Source organism: Anopheles funestus, unplaced genomic scaffold (assembly GCF_943734845.2).
Source record: "Anopheles funestus unplaced genomic scaffold, idAnoFuneDA-416_04 scaffold_65_ctg1, whole genome shotgun sequence".
NCBI lineage: Eukaryota > Metazoa > Arthropoda > Insecta > Diptera > Culicidae > Anopheles > Anopheles funestus.
Window position 1 is genome coordinate 87,125 of NW_026045319.1, and position 21,026 is coordinate 108,150.

Below are 21,026 nucleotides of genomic sequence, written 5' to 3' on the forward strand. Positions count from 1 at the left end.
ACATTAGCCAAGACACCTTAGCCAAGACACCCTAGCCAAGACACATTAGCCAAGACACTTTAGCCAAGACACCTTAGCCAAGACACCTTAGCCAAGACACATTAGCCAAGACACCTTAGCCAAGACACATTAGCCAAGACACTTTAGCCAAGACACCTTAGCCAAGACACCTTAGCCAAGACACCTTAGCCAAGACACCTTAGCCAAGACACATTAGCCAAGACACATTAGCCAAGACACATTAGCCAAGACACCTTAGCCAAGACACCTTAGCCAAGACACATTAGCCGAGACACATTAGCCAAGACACCTTAGCCAAGACACATTAGCCGAGACACATTAGCCAAGACACCTTAGCCAAGACACATTAGCCAAGACACATTAGCCAAGACACCTTAGCCAAGACACCCTAGCCAAGTCACATTAGCCAAGACACTTTAGCCAAGACACCTTAGCCAAGACACCTTAGCCAAGACACCTTAGCCAAGACACATTAGCCAAGACACCTTAGCCAAGACACATTAGCCAAGACACTTTAGCCAAGACACCTTAGCCAAGACACCTTAGCCAAGACACCTTAGCCAAGACACCTTAGCCAAGACACATTAGCCAAGACACATTAGCCAAGACACATTAGCCAAGACACCTTAGCCAAGACACCTTAGCCAAGACACATTAGCCGAGACACATTAGCCAAGACACCTTAGCCAAGACACATTAGCCGAGACACATTAGCCAAGACACCTTAGCCAAGACACATTAGCCAAGACACATTAGCCAAGACACCTTAGCCAAGACACCCTAGCCAAGACACATTAGCCAAGACACTTTAGCCAAGACACCTTAGCCAAGACACCTTAGCCAAGACACCTTAGCCAAGACACCTTAGCCAAGACACATTAGCCAAGACACCTTAGCCAAGACACCTTAGCCAAGACACATTAGCCAAGACACCTTAGCCAAGACACCTTAGCCAAGACACCTTAGCCGAGACACATTAGCCAAGACACCTTAGCCAAGACACATTAGCCAAGACACATTAGCCAAGACACCTTAGCCAAGAAACCTTAGCCAAGACACATTAGCCAAGACACATTAGCCAAGACACCTTAGCCAAGACACATTAGCCAAGACACCTTAGCCAAGACACCTTAGCCAAGACACCTTAGCCAAGACACATTAGCCAAGACACCTTAGCCAAGACACCTTAGCCAAGACACTTTAGCCAAGACACATTAGCCAAGACACCTTAGCCAAGACACATTAGCCGAGACACATTAGCCAAGACACCTTAGCCAAGACACCTTAGCCAAGACACATTAGCCAAGACACCTTAGCCAAGACACATTAGCCAAGACACCTTAGCCAAGACACCTTAGCCAAGACACCTTAGCCAAGACACATTAGCCAAGACACCTTAGCCAAGACACCTTAGCCAAGACACATTAGCCAAGACACATTAGCCGAGACATCATAGCCAAGACACCATAGCCAAGACACATTAGGCAAGACACATTAGCCAAGACACCTTAGCCAAGACACATTAGCCAAGACACCTTAGCCAAGACACCTTAGCCAAGACACATTAGCCAAGACACCTTAGCCAAGACACCTTAGCCAAGACACATTAGCCAAGACACATTAGCCAAGACACATTAGCCAAGACACATTAGCCAAGACACATTAGCCAAGACACATTAGCCAAGACGCCTTAGCCAAGACACTTTAGCCAAGACACCTTAGCCAAGACACCTTAGCCAAGACACCTTAGCCAAGACACCTTATCCAAGACACATTAGCCAAGACACATTAGCCAAGACACATTAGCCAAGACACCTTAGCCAAGACACCTTAGCCAAGACACCTTAGCCAAGACACCTTAGCCAAGACACATTAGCCAACACAACTTAGCCAAGACACATTAGCCAAGACACTTTAGCCAAGACACCTTAGCCAAGACACCTTAGCCAAGACACCTTAGCCAAGACACCTTAGCCAAGACACCTTAGCCAAGACACCTTAGCCAAGACACATTAGCCAAGACACATTAGCCAAGACACCTTAGCCAAGACATCTTAGCCGAGACACATTAGCCAAGACACCTTAGCCAAGACACATTAGCCAAGACACATTAGCCAAGACACCTTAGCCAAGACACCTTAGCCAAGACACATTAGCCAAGACACTTAAGCCAAGACACCTTAGCCAAGACACCTTAGCCAAGACACCTTAGCCAAGACACCTTAGCCAAGACACATTAGCCAAGACACATTAGCCGAGACACATTAGCCAAGACACCATAGCCAAGACACATTAGCCAAGACACTTTAACGAAGACACATTAGCCAAGACACCTTAGCCAAGGCACATTAGCTGAGACACATTAGCCAAGACACCTTAGCCAAGACACCTTAGCCAAGACACATTAGCCAAGACACCTTAGCCAAGACACATTAGCCAAGACACTTTAGCCAAGACACCTTAGCCAAGACACCTTAGCCAAGACACCTTAGCCAAGACACCTTAGCCAAGACACATTAGCCAAGACACATTAGCCAAGACACATTAGCCAAGACACCTTAGCCAAGACACCTTAGCCAAGACACATTAGCCGAGACACATTAGCCAAGACACCTTAGCCAAGACACATTAGCCGAGACACATTAGCCAAGACACCTTAGCCAAGACACATTAGCCAAGACACATTAGCCAAGACACCTTAGCCAAGACACCCTAGCCAAGACACATTAGCCAAGACACTTTAGCCAAGACACCTTAGCCAAGACACCTTAGCCAAGACACCTTAGCCAAGACACATTAGCCAAGACACCTTAGCCAAGACACATTAGCCAAGACACTTTAGCCAAGACACCTTAGCCAAGACACCTTAGCCAAGACACCTTAGCCAAGACACCTTAGCCAAGACACATTAGCCAAGACACATTAGCCAAGACACATTAGCCAAGACACCTTAGCCAAGACACCTTAGCCAAGACACATTAGCCGAGACACATTAGCCAAGACACCTTAGCCAAGACACATTAGCCGAGACACATTAGCCAAGACACCTTAGCCAAGACACATTAGCCAAGACACATTAGCCAAGACACCTTAGCCAAGACACCCTAGCCAAGACACATTAGCCAAGACACTTTAGCCAAGACACCTTAGCCAAGACACCTTAGCCAAGACACCTTAGCCAAGACACCTTAGCCAAGACACATTAGCCAAGACACCTTAGCCAAGACACATTAGCCAAGACACCTTAGCCAAGACACCTTAGCCAAGACACATTAGCCAAGACACATTAGCCAAGACACATTAGCCAAGACACCTTAGCCAAGACACCTTAGCCAAGACACATTAGCCGAGACACATTAGCCAAGACACCTTAGCCAAGACACATTAGCCGAGACACATTAGCCAAGACACCTTAGCCAAGACACATTAGCCAAGACACATTAGCCAAGACACCTTAGCCAAGACACCCTAGCCAAGACACATTAGCCAAGACACTTTAGCCAAGACACCTTAGCCAAGACACCTTAGCCAAGACACATTAGCCAAGACACCTTAGCCAAGACACATTAGCCAAGACACTTTAGCCAAGACACCTTAGCCAAGACACCTTAGCCAAGACACCTTAGCCAAGACACCTTAGCCAAGACACATTAGCCAAGACACATTAGCCAAGACACATTAGCCAAGACACCTTAGCCAAGACACCTTAGCCAAGACACATTAGCCGAGACACATTAGCCAAGACACCTTAGCCAAGACACATTAGCCGAGACACATTAGCCAAGACACCTTAGCCAAGACACATTAGCCAAGACACATTAGCCAAGACACCTTAGCCAAGACACCCTAGCCAAGACACATTAGCCAAGACACTTTAGCCAAGACACCTTAGCCAAGACACCTTAGCCAAGACACCTTAGCCAAGACACATTAGCCAAGACACCTTAGCCAAGACACATTAGCCAAGACACTTTAGCCAAGACACCTTAGCCAAGACACCTTAGCCAAGACACCTTAGCCAAGACACCTTAGCCAAGACACATTAGCCAAGACACATTAGCCAAGACACATTAGCCAAGACACCTTAGCCAAGACACCTTAGCCAAGACACATTAGCCGAGACACATTAGCCAAGACACCTTAGCCAAGACACATTAGCCGAGACACATTAGCCAAGACACCTTAGCCAAGACACATTAGCCAAGACACATTAGCCAAGACACCTTAGCCAAGACACCCTAGCCAAGACACATTAGCCAAGACACTTTAGCCAAGACACCTTAGCCAAGACACCTTAGCCAAGACACCTTAGCCAAGACACCTTAGCCAAGACACATTAGCCAAGACACCTTAGCCAAGACACATTAGCCAAGACACCTTAGCCAAGACACCTTAGCCAAGACACCTTAGCCAAGACACCTTAGCCGAGACACATTAGCCAAGACACCTTAGCCAAGACACATTAGCCAAGACACATTAGCCAAGACACCTTAGCCAAGAAACCTTAGCCAAGACACATTAGCCAAGACACATTAGCCAAGACACCTTAGCCAAGACACATTAGCCAAGACACCTTAGCCAAGACACCTTAGCCAAGACACCTTAGCCAAGACACATTAGCCAAGACACCTTAGCCAAGACACCTTAGCCAAGACACTTTAGCCAAGACACATTAGCCAAGACACCTTAGCCAAGACACATTAGCCGAGACACATTAGCCAAGACACATTAGCCAAGACACCTTAGCCAAGACACATTAGCCAAGACACCTTAGCCAAGACACATTAGCCAAGACACCTTAGCCAAGACACCTTAGCCAAGACACCTTAGCCAAGACACATTAGCCAAGACACCTTAGCCAAGACACCTTAGCCAAGACACATTAGCCAAGACACATTAGCCGAGACATCATAGCCAAGACACCATAGCCAAGACACATTAGGCAAGACACATTAGCCAAGACACCTTAGCCAAGACACATTAGCCAAGACACCTTAGCCAAGACACCTTAGCCAAGACACATTAGCCAAGACACCTTAGCCAAGACACCTTAGCCAAGACACCTTAGCCAAGACACCTTAGTAAAGACACTTTAGCCAAGACACCTTAGCCAAGACACCTTAGCCAAGACACCTTAGCCAAGCCACCTTAGCCAAGACACCTTAGCCAAGACACATTAGCCAAGACACCTTAGCCAAGACACCTTAGCCAAGACACCTTAGCCAAGACACATTAGCCAAGACACATTAGCCAAGACACATTAGCCAAAACACATTAGCCAAGACACCTTAGCCAAGACACCTTATCCAAGACACCTTAGCCAAGACACCTTAGCCAAGACACCTTAGCCAAGACACATTAGCCAAGACACCTTAGCCAAGACACCTTAGCCAAGACACATTAGCCAAGACACATTAGCCAAGACACATTAGCCAAGACACCTTAGCCAAGACACCTTAGCCAAGACACCTTATCCAAGACACCTTAGCCAAGACACCTTAGCCAAGACACATTAGCCATGACACCTTAGCCAAGACACCTTAGCCAAGACACTTTAGCAAAGACACCTTAGCCAAGACACCTTAGCCAAGACACTTTAGCCAAGACACCTTAGCCGAGACACATTAGCCAAGACACCTTAGCCAAGACACCTTAGCCAAGACACCTTAGCCAAAACACATAAGCCGAGACACATTAGCCAAGACACCTCAGCCAAGACACGTTAGCCAAGACACTTTAGCCAAGACACCTTAGCCAAGACACATTAGCCAAGACACCTTAGCCAAGACACCCTAGCCAAGACACATTAGCCAAGACACCTTAGCCAAGACACCTTAGCCAAGACACCTTAGCCAAGACACAATAGCCAAGACACATTAGCCAAGACATATTAGCCAAGACACTTTAGCCAAGACACCTTAGCCAAGACACCTTAGCCAAGACACCTTAGCCAAGACACCTTAGCCAAAACACATAAGCCGAGACACATTAGCCAAGACACTTTAGCCAAGACACCTTAGCCAAGACACCTTAGCCAAGACACCTTAGCCAAGACACCTTAGCCAAGACACATTAGCCAAGACACTTTAGCCAAGACACCTTAGCCAAGACACCTTAGCCAAGACACCTTAGCCAAGACACATTAGCCAAGACACCTTAGCCAAGACACCTTAGCCAAGACACTTTAGCCAAGACACCTTAGCCAAGACACCTTAGCCAAGACACCTTAGCCAAGCCACCTTAGCCAAGACACCTTAGCCAAGACACATTAGCCAAGACACCTTAGCCAAGACACCTTAGCCAAGACACATTAGCCAAGAGACATTAGCCAAGACACATTAGCCAAAACACATTAGCCAAGACACCTTAGCCAAGACACCTTAGCCAAGACACCTTAGCCAAGACACATTAGCCAAGACACATTAGCCAAGACACCTTAGCCAAGACACCTTAGCCAAGACACCTTAGCCAAGACACATTAGCCAAGACACTTTAGCCAAGACACCTTAGCCAAGACACCTTAGCCAAGACACCTCAGCCAGGACACATTAGCCAAGACACCTTAGCCAAGACACCTTAGCCAAGACACTTTAGCCAAGACACCTTAGCCGAGACACATTAGCCAAGACACCTTAGCCAAGACACCTTAGCCAAGACACCTTAGCCAAAACACATTAGCCGAGACACATTAGCCAAGACACCTCAGCCAAGACACGTTAGCCAAGACACTTTAGCCAAGACACCTTAGCCAAGACACATTAGCCAAGACACCTTAGCCAAGACACCTTAGCCAAGACACCTTAGCCAAGACACTTTAGCCAAGACACATTAGCCAAGGCACATTAGCAAAGACACCTTAGCCAAGACACATTAGCCAAGACACGTTAGCCAAGACACTTTAGCCAAGACACATAAGCCAAGACACATTAGCCAAGACACCTTAGCCAAGACACATTAGCCAAGACACATTAGCCAAGACACATTAGCCAAGACACTTTAGCCAAGACACCTTAGCCAAGACACCTTAGCCAAGACACATTAGCCAAGACACCTCAGCCAAGACACCTTAGCCAAGACACTTTAGCCAAGACACCTTAGCCAAGACACTTTAGCCAAGACACCTTAGCCAAGACACATTAGCCAAGACACCTTAGCCAAGACACATTAGCCAAGACACTTTAGCCAAGACACATTAGCCAAGACACCTTAGCCAAGACACCTTAGCCAAGACACCTTAGCCAAGACACCTTAGCCACGACACATTAGCCGAGACACATTAGCCGAGACACATTAGCCAAGACACCTTAGCCAAGACACCTTAGCCAAGACACCTTAGCCAAGACACCTTAGCCAAGACACCTTAGCCAAGACACCTTAGGCAAGACACCTTAGCCAAGACACCTTAGCCAAGACACCTTAGCCAAGACACCTTAGCCAAGACACCTTAGGCAAGACACCTTAGCCAAGACACCTTAGCCAAGACACCTTAGCCAAGACACCTTAGCCAAGACACCTTAGCCAAGACACCTTAGCCAAGACACATTAGCCAAGACACCTTAGCCAAGACACCTTAGCCAAGACACCTTAGCCGAGACACATTAGCCAAGACGCTTTAGCCAAGACACCTTAGCCGAGACACATAAGCCAAGACACCTTAGCCAAGACACCTTAGCCAAGACACCTTAGCCAAGACACTTTAGCCGAAACACATTAGCCAAGACACCTTCGCCAAGACACATTAGCCAAGACACCTTAGCCAAGACACCTTAGCCAAGACACCTTAGCCAAGACACATTAGCCAAGACACCTTAGCCAAGACACATTAGCCAAGACACCTTAGCCAAGACACATTAGCCAAGACACCTTAGCCGAGACACATTAGCCAAGACACCTTAGCCGAGACACCTTAGCCAAGACACCTTAGCCGAGACACATTAGCCAAGACACCTTAGCCAAGACACTTTAGCCAAGACACATTAGCCAAGACACCTTAGCCAAGACGCATTAGCCAAGACACCTTAGCCAAGACACCTTAGCCACGACACCTTAGCCAAGACACCTTAGCCAAGACACATTAGCCAAGACACCTTAGCCAAGACACATTAGCCAAGACACCTTAGCCGAGACACATTAGCCAAGACACCTTAGCCAAGACACCTTAGCCGAGACACATTAGCCAAGACACCTTAGCCAAGACACCTTAGCCAAGACACCTTAGCCAAGACACATTAGCCAAGACACCTTAGCCAAGACACCTTAGCCAAGACACCTTAGCCAAGACACCTTAGCCAAGACACCTTAGCCGAGACACATTAGCCAAGACGCTTTAGCCAAGACACCTTAGCCGAGACACATTAGCCAAGACACCTTAGCCAAGACACCTTAGCAAAGACACCTTAGCCAAGACACTTTAGCCGAAACACATTAGCCAAGACACCTTCGCCAAGACACATTAGCCAAGACACCTTAGCCAAGACACCTTAGCCAAGACACCTTAGCCAAGACACATTAGCCAAGACACCTTAGCCAAGACACATTAGCCAAGACACCTTAGCCAAGACACATTAGCCAAGATACCTTAGCCAAGACACCTAAGCCAAGACACCTTAGCCAAGACACATTAGCCAAGACACCTTAGCCAAGACACCTTAGCCAAGACACCTTAGCCAAGACACATTAGCCAAGACACTTTAGCCGAGACACATTAGCCAAGACACCTTAGCCAAGACACATTAGCCAAGACACCTTAGCCAAGACACATTAGCCAAGACACCTTAGCCAAGACACCTTAGCCAAGACACATTAGCCAAGACACATTAGCCAAGACACCTTAGCCAAGACACTTTAGCCAAGACACATTAGCCAAGACACCTTAGCCAAGACAGCTTAGCCAAGACACCTTAGCCAAGACACTTTAGCCAAGACACCTTAGCCAAGACACCTTAGCCAAGACACATTAGCCAAGACACATTAGCCAAGACACCTTAGCCGAGACACATTAGCCAAGACACCTTAGCCAAGACACCTTAGCCAAGACACCTTAGCCAAGACACCTTAGCCAAGACACCTTAGCCAAGACACATTAGCCAAGACACCTTAGCCGAGACACATTAGCCAAGACACTTTAGCCAAGACACCTTAACCGAGACACATTAGCCAAGACACCTTAGCCAAGACACCTTAGCCAAGACACCTTAGCCAAGACACCTTAGCCAAGACACATTAGCCAAGACACCTTAGCCAAGACACATTAGCCAAGACACCTTAGCCAAGACACCTTAGCCAAGACACCTTAGCCAAGACACCTTAGCCAAGACACATTAGCCAAGACACCTTAGCCAAGACACATTAGCCAAGACACATTAGCCAAGACACCTTAGCCAAGACACCTTAGCCAAGACACATTAGCCAAGACACATTAGCCAAGACACCTTAGCCGAGACACATAAGCCAAGACACCTTAGCCAAGACACATTAGCCAAGACACTTTAGCCGAGACACATTAGCCAAGACACCTTAGCTAAGACACATTAGCCAAGACACCTTAGCCAAGACACATTAGCCAAGACACCTTAGCCAAGACACCTTAGCCAAGACACATTAGCCAAGACACCTTAGCCAAGACACTTTAGCCAAGACACATTAGCCAAGACACCTTAGCCAAGACAGCTTAGCCAAGACACCTTAGCCAAGACACTTTAGCCAAGACACATTAGCCAAGACACCTTAGCCAAGACACCTTAGCCAAGACACATTAGCCAAGACACATTAGCCAAGACACCTTAGCCGAGACACATTAGCCAAGACACCTTAGCCAAGACACCTTAGCCAAGACACCTTAGCCAAGACACCTTAGCCAAGACACCTTAGCCAAGACACCTTAGCCAAGACACCTTAGCCAAGACACCTTAGCCAAGACACCTTAGCCAAGACACATTAGCCAAGACACCTTAGCCAAGACACCTTAGCCAAGACACATTAGCCGAGACACATTAGCCAAGACACCTTAGCCAAGACACCTTAGCCAAGACACCTTAGCCAAGACACATTAGCCAAGACACATTAGCCAAGACACATTAGCCAAGACACATTAGTTTAGACACCTTAGCCAAGACACATTAGCCAAGACACAGTAGCCGAGACGCATTAGCCAAGACACATTAGCCAAGACACATTAGCCAAGACACATTAGCCAAGACACCTTAGCCAAGACACTTTAGCCAAGACACATTAGCCAAGACACATTAGCCAAGACACCTTAGCCAAGACACCTTAGCCGAGACACCTTAGCCAAGACACATTAGCCAAGACACATTAGCCGAGACACATTAGCCAAGACACATTAGCCAAGACACCTTAGCCAAGACACATTAGCCAAGACACCTTAGCCAAGACACATTAGCCAAGACACCTTAGCCAAGAGACATTAGCCAAGACACCTTAGCCAAGACACCTTAGCCAAGACACATTAGCCAAGACACCTTAGCCAATACACCTTAGCCAAGACACCTTAGCCATGACACATTAGCCAAGACACCTTAGCCAAGACACCTTAGCCAAGACACCTTAGCCAAGACACCTTAGCCAAGACACATAAGCCAAGACACATTAGCCAAGACACCTTAGCCAAGACAGTTTAGCCAAGACACCTTAGCCAAGACACATTAGCCAAGACACCTTAGCCAAGACACATTAGCCAAAACACATTAGCCAAGACACATTAGCCGAGACACATTAGCCAAGACACCTTAGCCAAGACACCTTAGCCAAGACACCTTAGCCAAGACACCTTAGCCAAGACACCTTAGCCAAGACACCTTAGCCAAGACACCTTAGCCAAGACACCTTAGCCAAGACACATTAGCCAAGACACCTTAGCCAAGACACCTTAGCCAAGACACCTTAGCCAAGACACCTTAGCCAAGACACCTTAGCCAAGACACATTAGCCAAGACACCTTGACCAAGACACCTTAGCCAAGACACATTAGCCAAGACACATTAGCCAAGACACATTAGCCAAGACACCTTAGCCAAGACACCTTAGCCAAGACACCTTAGCCAAGACACTTTAGCCGAGACACATTAGCCAAGACAGATTAGCCAAGACACCTTAGCCAAAACACCTTAGCCAAGACACCTTAGCCGAGACACATTAGCCAAAACACCTTAGCCAAGACACCTTAGCCAAGACACCTTAGCCAAGACACCTTAGCCGAGACACATTAGCCAAGACACCTTAGCCAAGACACCTTAGCCAAGACACCTTAGCCAAGACACCTTAGCCGAGACACATTAGCCAAGACACTTTAGCCAAGACACCTTAGCCGAGACACATTAGCCAAAACACCTTAGCCAAGACACCTTAGCCAAGACACCTTAGCCAAGACACCTTAGCCGAGACACATTAGCCAAGACACCTTAGCCAAGACACCTTAGCCAAGACACCTTAGCCAAGACACGTTAGCCAAGACACATTAGCCAAGACACCTTAGCCAAGACACCTTAGCCAAGACACCTTAGCCAAGACACATTAGCCAAGACACCTTAGCCAAGACACATTGGCCAAGACACCTTAGCCAAGACACATTATCCAAGACACATTAGCCGAGACACATTAGCCAAGACACATTAGCCAAGACACCTTAGCCAAGACACCTTAGCCAAGACACCTTAGCCGAGACACATTAGCCAAAACACCTTAGCCAAGACACCTTAGCCAAGACACCTTAGCCAAGACACATTGACCAAGACACATTAGCCAAGACACCTTAGCCAAGACACATTAGCCGATACACATTAGCTAAGACACCTTAGCCAAGACACTTTAGCCGAGACACATTAGCCAAGACACCTTAACCAAGACACCTTAGCCAAGACACCTTAGCCAAGACACATTAGCCAAGACACCTTAGCCAAGACACTTTAGCCAAGACACCTTAGCCAAGACACCTTAGCCAAGACACATTAGCCAAGACACCTTAGCCAAGACACCTTAGCCGAGACACCTTAGCCAAGACACATTAGCCAAGACACATTAGCCGAGACACCTTAGCCAAGACACATTAGCCAAGACACATTAGCCGAGACACATTAGCCGAGACACATTAGCCAAGACACATTAGCCAAGACACATTAGCCGAGACACATTAGCCAAGACACCTTAGCCAAGACACCTTAGCCAAGACACCTTAGCCAAGACACCTTAGCCAAGACACTTTAGCCGAGACACTTTAGCCGAGACACATTAGCCAAGACAGATTAGCCAAGACACCTTAGCCAAGACACCTTAGCCAAGACACTTTAGCCGAGACACATTAGCCAAAACACCTTAGCCAAGACACCTTAGCCAAGACACATTAGCCAAGACACATTAGCCAAGACACATTAGCCAAGACACATTAGCCAAGACACCTTAGCCAAGACACCTTAGCCAAGACACCTTAGCCGAGACACATTAGCCAAAACACCTTAGCCAAGACACCTTAGCCAAGACACATTAGCCAAGACACATTAGCCAAGACACCTTAGCCAAGACACATTAGCCGATACACATTAGCTAAGACACCTTAGCCAAGACACTTTAGCCGAGACACCTTAGCCAAGACACCTTAACCAAGACACCTTAGCCAAGACACATTAGCCAAGACACATTAGCCAAGACACCTTAGCCAAGACACATTAGCCAAGACACATAAGCCAAGACACCTTAGCCTAGACACCTTAGCCAAGACACATTAGCCAAGACACATTAGCCAAGACACCTTAGCCAAGACACCTTAGCCGAGACACCTTAGCCAAGACACTTTAGCCAAGACACATTAGCCGAGACACCTTAGCCAAGACACATTAGCCAAGACACATTAGCCGAGACACATTAGCCGAGACACATTAGCCAAGACACCTTAGCCAAGACACCTTAGCCAAGACACCTTAGCCAAGACACCTTAGCCAAGACACCTTAGCCAAGACACCTTAGCCAAGACACATTAGCCAAGACACCTTAGCCGAGACACATTAGCCAAGACACCTTAGCCAAGACACATTAGCCAAGACACCTTAGCCGTGACACTTTAGCCAAGACACCTTAGCCAAGACACCTTAGCCGAAACACATTAGCCAAGACACCTTAGCCAAGACACCTTAGCCAAGACACCTTAGCCAAGACACATTAGCCAAGTCACCTTAGCCAAGACACCTTAGCCAAGACACCTTAGCCAAGACACCTTAGCCGAGACACATTAGCCAAGACACTTTAGCCAAGACACCTTAGCCAAGACACCTTAGCCAAGACACTTTAGCCGAGACACATTAGCCAAGACACCTTAGCCAAGACACCTTAGCCACGACACCTTAGCCAAGACACCTTAGCCAAGACACATTAGCCAAGACACATTAGCCAAGACACCTTAGCCAAGACACATTAGCCAAGACACCTTAGCCAAGACACCTTAGCCAAGACACATTAGCCAAGACACCTTAGCCAAGACACTTTAGCCAAGACACATTAGCCAAGACACCTTAGCCAAGACACATTAGCCAAGACACCTTAGCCAAGACACCTTAGCCAAGACAGCTTAGCCAAGACACCTTAGCCAAGACACATTAGCCAAGACACCTTAGCCAAGACACATTAGCCAAGACACCTTAGCCAAGACACCTTAGCCAAGACACCTTAGCCAAGACACATTAGCCAAGACACATTAGCCAAGACACATTAGCCAAGACACCTTAGCCGAGACACATTAGCCAAGACACCTTAGCCAAGACACCTTAGCCGAGACACATTAGCCAAGACACCTTAGCCAAGACACCTTAGCCAAGACACATTAGCCAAGACACCTTAGCCAAGACACCTTAGCCAAGACACCTTAGCCAAGACACCTTAGCCAAGACACCTTAGCCGAGACACATTAGCCAAGACGGTTTAGCCAAGACACCTTAGCCAAGACACATTAGCCAAGACACCTTAGCCAAGACACCTTAGCCAAGTTCCCACTTGGCAGTAATCGCATGAGAGGGGGGAAATTTCTTCATTCTCGCTACCCCTGACCCTCACTTTCGAGCGATCGTACGACAAACTCTCACTCCACCACCCTACCTCACTCACACACGCTCCTATATTCTATGTAAACCCTCACCGCAACCTGCGTCACCAACCCACCCCACACCTGAACGGTCCCATACTCGAAGTGTTAGACAATTTTGGTTCCACACTTCGAAGCCTGTCGAGGAGTGTGGCACTATATTGTTTTTCGCTGTCTCCTTTCTTTCACTACAAAATTGCTTTTGCCCTGTCTTTGGCGTATTCATATGAGTTTGGCCTTTGCTGGAGGCGGAGGTGTGTGCGCAAGCGTTATCGTGTTTTGTGAAGTGATTCTTTGCTCCGGTAAGTAATGTGAAAACTAGTGATTGTGATAAGTGAATTAATTCTATTCCTTGTGTTTTGTGCGTAGTGAATCCCATCGAGTCGATCAGCTGATGGAAAGAGTTTGCCCGTGAAGCGGAAAGGGTGAAGCCGGAGTTAAACCGCAGGATGGCAGGACAAATCACATCGGAGAGAGTGCTGAATACTCGCCGTCTTGAGAGGTACGCATTTTAACACTCGAAATGAGTTAAAGAAAAAAAAAAACAAAGTGTAAAGATTTCTCATGTCTCTCCGTTTTTTTTTCTTCTATATATTTACAGAAACCTCTGCCGAACATAGGAACCCCATCCCACCGTCCGCTTCGCAGAACGCCGGCAGTTTTTTTTACCTGTTCGTCGCATGATGAGCGTATGTGCAATAAAAAAAGGGATCGTATGTATTTCCTGGTAATTATTTCGTTGACGGTCGTGGTGTGTTCGGGACGAGGGTGTCCCGAATGCAGCAATAGGAAAGAAAGGGAAAGCGAGAAAGAACAAAAAAGCGAAGGAAAGAACGGGACAAAATAAAGCTAATTTTTTGGCTTCCCGGCTTATTATAAATAAGCTTGGGAGCTTCCATGCTTGCAAGCTTGCATGCTCGTATGCAAGCGTACATGCGCCCCGCCCCCTATACCCGATTCCCCCACCCCCGCGAACGATCCACGAACGAGGCTTACTAAGTTGCTAGTAAGCCTTTAATAAGCCGGCTAATAAGCCGCAATGTCGTACGACTTTTGCCAAGTGGGACACTTTAGCCGAAACACATTAGCCAAGACACCTTCGCCAAGACACATTAGCCAAGACACCTTAGCCAAGACACCTTAGCCAAGACACCTTAGCCAAGACACATTAGCCAAGACACCTTAGCCAAGACACATTAGCCAAGACACCTTAGCCAAGACACATTAGCCAAGACACCTTAGCCAAGACACTTTAGCCAAGACACCTTAGCCAAGACACCTTAGCCAAGACACATTAGCCAAGACACCTTAGCCAAGACACCTTAGCCAAGACACCTTAGCCAAGACACATTAGCCAAGACACTTTAGCCGAGACACATAAGCCAAGACACCTTAGCCAAGACACATTAGCCAAGACACCTTAGCCAAGACACATTAGCCAAGACACCTTAGCCAAGACACCTTAGCCGAGACACATTAGCCAAGACACCTTAGCCAAGACACTTTAGCCAAGACACATTAGCCAAGACACCTTAGCCAAGACACATTAGCCAAGACACCTTAGCCAAGACACCTTAGCCAAGACAGCTTAGCCAAGACACCTTAGCCAAGACACTTTAGCCAAAACACATTAGCCAAGACACCTTAGCCAAGACACCTTAGCCAAGACACATTAGCCAAGACACATTAGCCAAGACACATTAGCCATGACACATTAGCCACGACACATTAGCCATGTCACATTAGCCAAAACACATTAGCCAAGACACCTTAGCCAAGACACCTTAGCCAAGACACATTAGCCAAGACAGCTTAGCCAAGACACCTTAGCCAAGACACATTAGCCAAGACACAATTGCCAAGACACATTAGCCAAGACACATTAGCCAAGACACATTAGCCAAGACACCTTAGCCAAGACACCTTAGCCAAGACACCTTAGCCAAGACAGCTTAGCCAAGACACCTTAGCCAAGACACATTAGCCAAGACACATTAGCCAAGACACCTTAGCCAAGACACATTAGCCAAGACACATTAGCCAAGACACATTAGCCAAGACACATTAGCCAAGACACATTAGCCAAGACACCTTAGCCAAGACACCTTAGCCAAGACACATTAACCAAGACACATTAGCCAAGACACCTTAGCCAAGACACCTTAGCCGAGACACATTAGCCAAGACACCTTAGCCTAGACACCTTAGCCAAGACACCTTAGCCAAGACACCTTAGCCAAGACACCTTAGCCAAGACACCTTAGCCAAGACACATTAGCCAAGACACCTTAGCCGAGACACATTAGCCAAGACACTTTAGCCAAGACACCTTAGCCGAGACACATTAGCCAAGACACATTAGCCAAGACACCTTAGCCAAGACACCTTAGCCAAGACACCTTAGCCAAGACACATTAGCCAAGACACCTTAGCCAAGACACAATTGCCAAGACACATTAGCCAAGACACATTAGCCAAGACACATTAGCCAAGACGCCTTAGCCAAGACACCTTAGCCAAGACACCTTAGCCAAGACAGCTTAGCCAAGACACCTTAGCCAAGACACATTAGCCAAGACACATTAGCCAAGACACCTTAGCCAAGACACATTAGCCAAGACACATTAGCCAAGACACATTAGCCAAGACACATTAGCCAAGACACATTAGCCAAGACACCTTAGCCAAGACACCTTAGCCAAGACACATTAACCAAGACACATTAGCCAAGACACCTTAGCCAAGACACCTTAGCCGAAACACATTAGCCAAGACACCTTAGCCTAGACACCTTAGCCAAGACACCTTAGCCAAGACACCTTAGCCAAGACACCTTAGCCAAGACACCTTAGCCAAGACACATTAGCCAAGACACCTTAGCCAAGACACCTTAGCCAAGACACTTTAGCCGAAACACATTAACACCTTCGCCAAGACACATTAGCCAAGACACCTTAGCCAAGACACCTTAGCCAAGACACCTTAGCCAAGACACATTAGCCAAGACACCTTAGCCAAGACACCTTAGCCAAGACACCTTAGCCAAGACACTTTAGCCAAGACACCTTAGCCAAGACACCTTAGCCAAGACACATTAGCCAAGACACCTTAGCCAAGACACCTTAGCCAAGACACCTTAGCCAAGACACATTAGCCAAGACACTTTAGCCGAGACACATAAGCCAAGACACCTTAGCCAAGACACATTAGCCAAGACACCTTAGCCAAGACACATTAGCCAAGACACCTGAGCCAAGACACCTTAGCCGAGACACATTAGCCAAGACACCTTAGCCAAGACACTTTAGCCAAGACACATTAGCCAAGACACCTTAGCCAAGACACATTAGCCAAGACACTTTAGCCAAGACACCTTAGCCAAGACAGCTTAGCCAAGACACCTTAGCCAAGACACTTTAGCCAAGACACATTAGCCAAGACACATTAGCCAAGACACCTTAGCCAAGACACCTTAGCCAAGACACATTAGCCAAGACACTTTAGCCAAGACACCTTAGCCAAGACACATTAGCCAAGACACATTAGCCATGACACATTAGCCACGACACATTAGCCAAGTCACATTAGCCAAAACACATTAGCCAAGACACCTTAGCCAAGACACCTTAGCCAAGACACATTAGCCAAGACAGCTTAGCCAAGACACCTTAGCCAAGACACATTAGCCAAGACACAATTGCCAAGACACATTAGCCAAGACACATTAGCCAAGACACATTAGCCAAGACACCTTAGCCAAGACACCTTAGCCAAGACACCTTAGCCAAGACACCTTAGCCAAGACACCTTAGCCGAGACACATTAGCCAAGACACCTTAGCCGAGACACATTAGCCAAGACACTTTAGCCGAGACACATTAGCCAAGACACCTTAGCCAAGACACTTTTGCCGAGACACATTAGCCAAGAGACCTTAGCCAAGACACCTTAGCCAAGACACCTTAGCCAAGACACCTTAGCCAAGACACTTTTGCCGAGACACATTAGCCAAGAGACCTTAGCCAAGACACCTTAGCCAAGACACCTTAGCCAAGACACCTTAGCCAAGACACATTAGCCAAGACACATTAGCCAAGACACCTTAGCCAAGACACATTAGCCAAGACACATTAGCCAAGACACATTAGCCAAGACACATTAGCCAAGACACATTAGCCAAGACACCTTAGCCAAGACACCTTAGCCAAGACACATTAACCAAGACACATTAGCCAAGACACCTTAGCCAAGACACCTTAGCCGAGACACATTAGCCAAGACACCTTAGCCTAGACACCTTAGCCAAGACACCTTAGCCAAGACACCTTAGCCAAGACACCTTAGCCAAGACACCTTAGCCAAGACACATTAGCCAAGACACCTTAGCCGAGACACATTAGCCAAGACACTTTAGCCAAGACACCTTAGCCGAGACACATTAGCCAAGACACCTTAGCCAAGACACCTTAGCCAAGACACCTTAGCCAAGACACCTTAGCCGAGACACATTAGCCAAGACACTTTAGCCAAGACACCTTAGCCGAGACACATTAGCCAAGACACCTTAGCCAAGACACCTTAGCCAAGACACCTTAGCCAAGACACGTTAGCCAAGACACATAAGCCAAGACACCTTAGCCAAGACACCTTAGCCAAGACACCTTAGCCAAGACACATTAGCCAAGACACCTTAGCCAAGACACATTGGCCAAGACACCTTAGCCAAGACACATTACCCAAGACACATTAGCCAAGACACATTAGCCAAGACACATTAGCCAAGACACCTTAGCCAAGACACCTTAGCCAAGACACCTTAGCCGAGACACATTAGCCAAAACACCTTAGCCAAGACACCTTAGCCAAGACACCTTAGCCAAGACACATTGACCAAGACACATTAGCCAAGACACCTTAGCCAAGACACATTAGCCGATACACATTAGCTAAGACACCTTAGCCAAGACACTTTAGCCGACACACCTTAGCCAAGACACCTTAACCAAGACACCTTAGCCAAGACACCTTAGCCAAGACACATTAGCCAAGACACCTTAGCCAAGACACTTTAGCCAAGACACATAAGCCAAGACACCTTAGCCAAGACACATTAGCCAAGACACATTAGCCAAGACACATTAGCCAACACACCTTAGCCAAGACACCTTAGCCGAGACACCTTAGCCAAGACACTTTAGCCAAGACACATTAGCCGAGACACCTTAGCCAAGACACATTAGCCAAGACACATTAGCCGAGACACATTAGCCGAGACACATTAGCCAAGACACATTAGCCAAGACACATTAGCCGAGACACATTAGCCAAGACACCTTAGCCAAGACACCTTAGCCAAGACACCTTAGCCAAGACACCTTAGCCAAGACACCTTAGCCAAGACACTTTAGCCGAGACACATTAGCCAAGACAGATTAGCCAAGACACCTTAGCCAAGACACCTTAGCTAAGACACCTTAGCCGAGACACATTAGCCAAAACACCTTAGCCAAGACACCTTAGCCAAGACACCTTAGCCAAGACACCTTAGCCGAGACACATTAGCCAAGACATCTTAGCCAAGACACCTTAGCCAAGACACCTTAGCCAAGACACCTTAGCCGAGACACATTAGCCAAGACACTTTAGCCAAGACACCTTAGCCGAGACACATTAGCCAAGACACCTTAGCCAAGACACCTTAGCCAAGACACCTTAGCCAAGACACCTTAGCCAAGACACATTAGCCAAGACACATTAGCCAAGACACCTTAGCCATGACACATTAGCCAAGACACATTAGCCAAGACACCTTAGCCAAGACACATTAGCCAAGACACATTAGCCAAGACACATTAGCCGAGACACCTTAGCCAAGACACCTTAGCCAAGACACATTAGCCGAAACACATTAGCCAAAACACCTTAGCCAAGACACATTAGCCGATACACATTAGCTAAGACACCTTAGCCAAGACACTTTAGCCGAGACACCTTAGCCAAGACACCTTAACCAAGACACCTTAGCCAAGACACATTAGCCAAGACACATTAGCCAAGACACTTTAGAAAAGACACAATAGCCAAGACACGTAAGCCAAGACACCTTAGCCAAGACACCTTAGCCAAGACACCTTAGCCAAGACACCTTAGCCAAGACACTTTAGCCGAGACACATTAGCCAAGACAGATTAGCCAAGACACCTTAGCCAAGACACCTTAGCTAAGACACCTTAGCCGAGACACATTAGCCAAAACACCTTAGCCAAGACACCTTAGCCAAGACACCTTAGCCAAGACACCTTAGCCGAGACACATTAGCCAAGACATCTTAGCCAAGACACCTTAGCCAAGACACCTTAGCCAAGACACCTTAGCCGAGACACATTAGCCAAGACACTTTAGCCAAGACACCTTAGCCGAGACACATTAGCCAAGACACCTTAGCCAAGACACCTTAGCCAAGACACCTTAGCCAAGACACCTTAGCCAAGACACATTAGCCAAGACACATTAGCCAAGACACCTTAGCCATGACACATTAGCCAAGACACATTAGCCAAGGCACCTTAGCCAAGACACATTAGCCAAAACACTTTAGCCGAGACACATTAGCCAAAACACCTTAGCCAAGACACCTTAGCCAAGACACCTTAGCCAAGACACATTAGCCAAGACACCTTAGCCAAGACACATTAGCCGATACACATTAGCTAAGACACCTTAGCCAAGACGCTTTAGCCGAGACACCTTAGCCAAGACACCTTAACCAAGACACCTTAGCCAAGACACATTAGCCAAGACACATTAGCCAAGACACTTTAGAAAAGACACAATAGCCAAGACACGTAAGCCAAGACACCTTAGCCAAGACACCTTAGCCAAGACACATTAGCCAAGACACATAAGCCAAGACACCTTA

At 47.2% G+C, this 21,026-nt stretch overlaps 2 long non-coding RNA genes across 2 annotated transcripts in view; both read right to left on the reverse strand.

Moving 5' to 3' along the window:
• Positions 1-17,993, reverse strand: part of LOC125774365 (uncharacterized) — a 35,514-nt gene extending 17,521 nt beyond the window's left edge. The window contains exons 1-3 of the long non-coding RNA XR_007420848.1: positions 17,887-17,993; positions 13,163-13,372; positions 10,321-10,642 (exon numbers count right to left, since the gene is read on the reverse strand). This is a non-coding gene — a long non-coding RNA (uncharacterized LOC125774365). The remainder of the gene's footprint in view (positions 1-10,320; positions 10,643-13,162; positions 13,373-17,886) is intronic.
• LOC125774367 (uncharacterized) lies at positions 7,649-9,939 on the reverse strand. Its single transcript, XR_007420851.1, has 3 exons — positions 9,341-9,939; positions 8,501-8,738; positions 7,649-7,674 (listed from the first exon to the last, which is right to left on the reverse strand). It is a non-coding gene; the product is annotated as an uncharacterized LOC125774367 (long non-coding RNA).
• Positions 17,994-21,026: the final 3,033 nt, after the last annotated feature.